An 8,160-nucleotide genomic window follows, 5' to 3' on the forward strand; every position below is an offset into this window, starting at 1 on the left:
ACAGCAGAGTTAGTTTGCATTGGACTGAGCAGAAGTGGATTGATTTGCCTAATAAAATTATCCATATATACATTTGTCCTCATGGCTGTTAGTCTGAGCAGAGAGCATACAGTTTTACAGCAAGATAGGGGAATGCCTTTTAAAAATGTACTCTGAATACTTCATTAAAGATTTTTGGCATAGCTGAGGTTTCCTGTGTTCTGAACACTGCACAGACAAGAAGTGCCTAAGCAAACAATGGCACTTTACTAAAGGCATAACTCTATACAAAAGAAAAACTTGGGAATAACATGGCCTAGCAGAGAAGTTGTGTCAGGGGGAGACTGCTGAGCAGGTTTGGCTTGTTTGTTAACCTGCAACTGAGGTGCAAAGCTTTCTGCTAAACAGGTCATCCAAAGATGTGTAGAAAAAATTTAGGTTTTTCCTCATCTGCAGTTTGTACAAGAAAAATTACAGTCTTGCCAAGGAGACAGCCCTAAATGATAATTTTATTGTTTTTTACCCCAACTGAAAGCACTTATGCAAAAGAACTGCTACCTGGCTCTCCCCAGGGGCAGATAAATCAGAGCTGTGCATTGGCGAGCACAAGTTCCCTACATAAACATTTAAGCACTTGCAGAAAGCTCCTGCATGTTAATGTTCATTTATCTTCCATACTTCAAGAGCAGCAAGACTATTCTCAGTATAACATTTATAAGAGTTTATGTTGCCAGATTTGCCTGCTTAAGGCCCTCACCTTTTATTTAGAGCTGTTGTGGCTTTGCAGAGTCTGCTGGCATGAGGCACTGAGCCTGGTGTCAAGGATGTCTGACGTCTTGCGCAAAGCAGAGACAGGGATGTCTCACTGGGGAACATTCAAGGTGCAGTGAAGGGAAGGGAGAGCAACTGATGAGATGGTGACAGAATTGTTTTTCTGAGCTGTGTGGGATTTAGAACAAACTCACCCCCAAAACAAACAAACAAACAAACCTTAAAATCCAAACAGCTACAGATATGAGTGCAATTCAGAAGAGAGCAAAATTACACAGATTTACCACAGGCAGAAAACATCCAGTAAACTTATCTCTTCCTCCAAAAGGACATTTTTTCCTGTCTTTTAAACTAGGAAAATGTCATAGCCTATCTGGAATTTTGGTATAAGGTTTTGTAACTCACAAGGAATCAACTCTGTTGAAGGCAATACTGAACAATAGAGGAATTATTAGGTAAGATGCTGGCTAACATGAAACATTTTTCAGTCAGATGCCACACTCTCCTTCCCTTGCCTCTGCTGGTTTCCTGCTCCCCCTAGTTCCTTGGATGAAATGGTTTCACCATACACTTTCTCTCTATCACTAACTTGCAGGCATGCATGGACTTAGCTGTTCCCTGGCATTTGGACCTGCCAAAGCCAGCGGTGACTGCCACCTGCACAGGAAGTGTTGAGAAGGCTTTTAGGAGAGAAGGAAATGGGTGCACTGCTACCTCTGAAGGACAAGTGGTAGGGAAGAAACAGATTCTTACCAAGCAGGGAGAGTAATTTGAAACAAGTTACATAGGATGGGGGGAAAAAAGCACAGTGGCAACATAGGGACAGGGAAAGATGCTCAGAGGAGATACAGGAATCAGCATCATTTTATCATAAGCATGAGAGAAGTAGAGAATTATAGAATACCAGGTTGGAAGGGAACCTCAAGGATCATCTGATCCAACGTTGTCATGCAATAGTTACCATCCAAATACTTTCTTGCAGAATGCATTTCCTTCCTGCCTGATGAACTCAGCAATGGCAGCTTAAGTGAACTGTGACCTTTGCTTTTCAACTTGTGTCAGTAATGAAGTGAAAGAATTACAGTGAACAGAATTAGTTACAGCATAAATATACTGATTTTTCAGTCTTAGGCACTGACAGTGAAATACTCCAGACCTGCAGTTCACTCTGTGGTACAGAGATATGCTAAGCTTGCTCACTGCAAACTCATATGTAGTTTATTATGTCCACCCTGACTCCTCACATGCCTGCTTCTGTACAGCAAACAGCAGGTCATGGTCTCATCCCATGATTCTTTGTCTTGAGGTGCTTTACAGTTCTTTCCCAGTCCACTACAAGAGAACTAATGTGTCCTTTGGAAAGACTTATGAAAAATATTTTGAGGGAGGAACCAACATTTGAACTGTTTTTGCAGACTTGTTCACAGCAAAGCAATCAGGCTGAACCAAACTTCTATGTTCACAGGTCTGTCTCAATTTAAAGCACTTCAAAGGCGGGTTGAAGCTGAGGATCTGGATTATACACTGGGTCAATCATACGAAGGACACATGTTAAATAGGAACGTGTATCCTTCCCTTGTGGGCAGAAGGGGGTGACACTGATGGCTCATCACTGGAATCACTCACACACAACCTTATTGAAGCCACTCTTCCTGGCTGCTGAATATTCATTCTGGGTCCAATAGGCTGGAGTACCATGATGGGGACACATTTTTGTGAGGGCAAGCCCTGTTCTAGCAATGTTAAAGACCTTCAGCACCAAAGCTGTAACAAGCTCTGAACAAGCCCGAACAGGAATGAGATGGCTTTTTGTTTGCTTTGTTTAATTGTCCTCCACTTTCACTAATGACAGTGATGATCAGTCGATTGCTTCTTTAATTGCTCCTTTACCCACTGGACCCTTCAATCTTTTTGATCTATATGTTAGAGTTATCAGCAGTCCAAATGTTGAAGTAGTTTGTCACATGCAGAAAATGTGACATTTCATTCTTCAGAAAGAAGCACAGTCTGGCATTTATACCAGGTAGGGATGTTTAAAATTCCTGACTCTCTCAGTATTTTTAAATGCTCTGCATATTTCTCATATAACACATCATTACCAAATCAAAATCATCAAACTTCTATTTGTTATTTCTTGCAAAATTAGAAGAAAATAATCTCTTCAACAAGTGTTCTGCATTCTTCTCTTGTTTAGAAATGTCAGGGTATAAACAGAAAACAAAGTAGTAGCTTGTTTCCATTTTTGCTTCCCAGAGCGCACTGAACAAGTGGCCTCTTACATACTGGGGACAGGAGAAAAAAGTGATACAAGTAATAAAAATGACAATTCTATTATTTTCAGACTTCTCACATACAGAACATTCTTCAGCATTAGCCAAGTTAAGCCCCCTGTATTTAAAAACTAAAATCCTTTAGAGAGTATAAAAAAGCCTTGAGCAATTTCCTTCATCTCTCTAGAACTACAGATGCCTGATTTTTCAATACAATACTATGCAAAACTAATCTTCCCTCTAAAATGACTTCTACTTGCCAAGATTTTTTTCCTGCTTCTTAAAAAACAAACAAAAGCTTGTTTTGAAAGAAATATGAAAGGAACCAAAGGAATTGTGTTGAGCCAAAAGTCCTGCTTTCTCCACCCTCACTGTACTCATCTGGAAAGCATCTGGCAAACAAATCAATTGATAGTTTAGAAAAGTCTTTTATCTGTCCTCACAGGCTTAAGAAGGAAAGCGGAGAGCATACACATGCTGAACTAATTGCACATCCTCTTTGTATTATTGCCATTTTGAAAAGATGAGAGTACAGCACATAATACACACATAAAAAGAATAAGCCTTCTCTGGTAAGGCTGCACGGAGCTCAGGTCAGTAAAACTCAGGAGGGAAGGCCAGCTATGTTAACAATGAGTTGTCCAAATAAACACAGATGAAGAGCACCATATAAATCCTGCCTCTGTACTGTAAGTGATGCCAGAGCAGACAACATACCCTCCTTGACCAGAATTGCACAGAGTACATCTCTCTCCTGGTACATAAATCTAAAGCATATGAGATACAGGGTAGGAAATGATGATGCCTTTCATGCACATTTATGTAAATTCTATAATTACAATAAGTAATCAAACCACCAGTATGCAATTTTGAACGTACATTATTGAAGAAATGTGCATTTTTATATAACAGTTAAACAGGGAAACATTTAGGATGATTCTTTGCTAGGAAAAGATTAATTTTCAAATAGCTGATCACTGTAAAGTTGGAAGCTGGCTGTCAGAATTTGAGCATTCAATAGACTTCAGAGGATCTAATTCCCTTTTGTGCTTACAGGTATCCTCAGAAATCAAATTCCCCTCAGAATGAAAACCTACCCTAAACCAGTATAAATGGCCTAATTACTATGGTGTCTATATCAAAATCCCAATTTTCTGGTTTTATTCTTATTATTTGGCTTCCTGCAGCTTCCTGCAATGATAAATGCAGGGGCTCCAGTGCCATTTGCTGCAAAGTGGCCACAGTATTTCCTTCTCACTTCTTCCTCAAACATGTAAGATGTATACCCAAGATAAACAAAACCCCGCAACCTTAAAAAGAATACATTATATGGACCATTGCACTATATTCTTTGGCAGAGGCATAGTCTCAAACATTATTTTAAATCTGTTAAAGAAGTTAAAACAGGTTTGCAAATTACTCAGACGGAACAGAGCTCTTGGGAATGCTTTCTTGTCTGTCTTGCAATCCAGAACTAAGAAGACATGGGGGAGGAAGCATTAGAGGGGTTTTTTTGCAGGTAAATTCATGTTTTTAGCACTATCAAACTGGATTTCACAGGCTATCACTGCTGCCTTTAAGGCTCCTCCTGTCTTGGAAATTTGGGTAGCTCGTCTGTACAGCAAGCCCTGTACTCACGGAAAGTGTCACATTACTGAGGAATACAAAGCAGTCCTCAAAATACTGTGAGCCACTGAATGTCGAGGGTGATTTGTCCACATTTTTATTTCTGATCCATAATGAGGGCTAAAATTTGTTTTGAAAGATACATTTTGGAATGCAGTGCAGATCTTTGGAGGCTGCCGTGCTGATGACATTCCAGGATGTCTGGCAGTCCTCGCTGTCTTGCCACACGCTCCTCCCAGCTGCAATTCCATGTTAACCATTCATCCGAGCTCTCTGATGGACTATCAGAGCCTGAGGATACAGCTGTTAACAGCTCCCATCAGTTATAAACAAAAGCAATTACAAACAGAAATCAGGTTTCCTTTTCCTGAGTGACTGACTAGCAATAGTAATTAGGTGAGATTGAGTTACCACTGCAGAGCCAGGCTATTGCTGATGAATCTCTAAGTGACTCTCACACAGCAGAAGTGTCTCACTGCCTCTCCAATAATCGGGTTTAGACACAGAAGGGTGCAAGAGGATCTCTGCTACTTTCTTTCACTTTCTTTGATTTCCTTCTACTCACTACCTATTTTATCTCCCCATCTTTGCATTCTATTCTGATTAGAACTTAGCTTCAAATGGACAACAGCATTGCTACCAGATTACTTTTGCATGGTGCGATTCAGGTCCTTTTCCAGGTTAAGTAAACTGGACAAAAACTTTAGTGACAGAAAGCTATCTGACATTGCACAGAGAAATTCCAAGAGCTGCTTGTCATCTGTTGGCTAGGGGAACAGACAACCCCCAGACATATTTAAAAAAATTCTCTTTCAGTAGAAGAAAAACAGGATTTATAGGATTTAGACTGAGCTAACATACAATGCAATATTATGCCTGTCAATCCTCACTCATTCTTTATTGGGCTTAACTACTTTTTAATAATTACTATAGCATCCTACTTCTCTCAAGGAACATTGTATAAAGAGTATTTAATTGAGGATTTTAAAGGCTTTATTATTTCAGCAATTTAATTCTGTGTAAGACTAGGGGGACAGAAGTCACCCAACTTGTTCTACACCAAAAAACCCCAAACCCTCCTGAAGTTTTACTCATTTGTGAAAGAAAAGGTCTCTTCCAACCTTGGTGATTGTATGATTCTATGATTCTATTATTCTAAGAGTTCTCTTCCTGTTACCCAAGTATAATCATAAATTAAACTAGATATTAATTTTGTTGCAAAATATGATGCTTAACTCACGAAAAGGAAAGCATAGGGAGAAAAACTATTTTACTTACACCAAGGAAACTAGAACTGAAAATAAAAAGGAAACCCCTAATACACAGGGCATAAAAAGCTTACAAAAAGGAGAAGAAAATGAATCAGTAGTCATTGCCCTAAAAGTGATTCTCTGCTTGGGGCTGCCCTCAGACCAAAGCAGAACTCGCAGCCTGGCCAGCCTGAGGTCACTCCCAGCCGTGACTCAGGGCTGAGGAGCAGCAGTGAGAACCTGGCATCGTTCCACACCTCTTGAGGCCTGGGCTGGCTCTGTCCTGTGCCTGCCCTGCAGCTCTGCCCACAGCACTGCTGCAGCCCCAGCTCACAGTGAAACGCTGAGTCCTGCCTGAGAGCAGAGCCTGCTTAGGAACCGGTCAGGTCTGTGCTCCCACAGCAACCCCTTGCTGACAGAGCACTGCCTGCACTTGCTGGGGGCATTGCCACCTCTCCCAGATGCCAGCATTGGCTGTCTGCAAAGTGACAGGGTGGTCTGTGCCCCTTGGATACCATCACCCTGGAGAAGCAGCAGTGAGACTGAGTCTAGGTATGTTTTAAGTTTAATTGCTTTTTGCTTTTGCTAACTGTAAAGTGAGGTGTGCAGTTTTCCAAAGCATCACTATAGATAGATGGTCCCTGGATTGTGCTTAAAATCCAGATTTTACACATAAATCACACAAGGAATCCATCTCCTTGTACTAATTTGGATCTACTTGTGTCTTCCAGATCTGGAGCCTCACAGATCTCAACATGCCTGAAGTTATCCTTTCTTAAGCATGGGTTTTCTCCTTCTTGTTCTACCTGTAAGTAGAAACTTACCTATATTCCCTTTGATAAAACTGCTTACAGGCTGACCCTTGCTAGATATGCAATAATTTGGTGACAAATTTGGCATATCCTCACAATTCTTGCACACTTGCTAACAACATGATGAGACACTGAGTCAGTACATACACTGGAAGCTTTCAGGCACAGCAACCTCCATTGGCATATTACCTATATATTCCTATGCAAATCCCAATAGCACATCACTCAACTATAGTCTGTCAAGCAAAATGACCTCTTAGATCTTTTATTTTTCCACTGGAAGAACCTTACATGAAAATTAGTACTGTCAGTGGTACAATTATGCATACACACATTAGATAATCAAATAAAACCTCTTGGGTAGTCTGTACTGACAGGCTGTGATGACTGGCCTACTTCTTAGATTGACAAATCCTATAACCTAATGCTTCCACAATCCTAACTTCTCCCTTTGGGTCCACCAAATTACTGACTGGTGCTCCCTGCACAGCAGGATTCAGTAGAGAAAGTGCAGGGACAAATGCTTTTAATAGAAAAGAGCAAACACATGAACACTGAGCCAGGATCTCCACAGACATCTAAAGAGGCACCCAGAGGAGCAGGGCCTGAATCCAGCTGCCCACCACATCCTGTGTCCTTCTGATCATAAAGAGGCTCTACCCACCCAAAACAAAAGCACTTCACACATCACAAATTCAATACTTGCAGGAAAAAACTATGAAATGCCACACACGTCACCCAGTGCATCCAGGGAAAAAAAGCAAATTTAAAATAAATTTGTTTTTATTTCCAGAGTGACACTACTGTCTTTGTAAACTCAAAGAAGAACCACAAACTAAGACAATATTCAAACCAAGGACTAAGATCAGGATTCAGCTGCCTATTCAGTATACAGTAGATATAAATTTTTTCTAGACTTGGGAAAAAATTAAACAACAAAAAGATGCAGCAACACCAGCATTCCTAACAGTCTGAAAACCTCCTGCTTCAACAACAGAAGTATTGTTACTGATTGCCATGATGTTATAGTTGCATGACTTGGCAAGAAATACATGTAGTTTCCAGGACCCAAACTGAGGTGCTGCGAGAGAAGTGTTATGTACTACATCCTTTCTCCTTGGCTGCAAAGAGAAAAAGCAATCACAATACACACAGACCCCCAGCATCCAGCAGGTCACTTCCAAGTCAAGAAATTGCCTATTTAATAACTAAAAGTTACACAGAAGTTACAACAAAATCCTGAAGTTGCTCTGTAGTTACAAATCTGGAAGTTAAGGATGAGATTTGAGACAGACATACAGATGTCTTTTCTAGCACAGGAAATGGGAAAGATTCCAAATTTTTGTTTAGCAAATTTCACAATTATTACAATGGTCCAAGAACTTGTGGTAAACGTCATCCTTTTGTGTTGTCTGTAGTTTTGCCATCTTCTTTACTGATATGGGATTTGTT

At 40.4% G+C, this 8,160-nt stretch overlaps 1 long non-coding RNA gene across 1 annotated transcript; it reads left to right on the forward strand.

The window, feature by feature from the left end:
- Positions 1-6,226: 6,226 nt before the first annotated feature.
- LOC146430848 (uncharacterized) lies at positions 6,227-7,922 on the forward strand. The gene is made up of 3 exons (XR_014855156.1): positions 6,227-6,448; positions 6,628-6,704; positions 7,502-7,922. It is a non-coding gene; the product is annotated as an uncharacterized LOC146430848 (long non-coding RNA).
- The last annotated feature ends 238 nt before the right edge of the window (positions 7,923-8,160 follow it).

Source organism: Lichenostomus cassidix, chromosome 14 (assembly GCF_008360975.1).
Source record: "Lichenostomus cassidix isolate B80296 chromosome 14, HeHo_3.0, whole genome shotgun sequence".
In the NCBI taxonomy this organism is placed as follows: Eukaryota; Metazoa; Chordata; class Aves; order Passeriformes; family Meliphagidae; genus Lichenostomus; species Lichenostomus cassidix.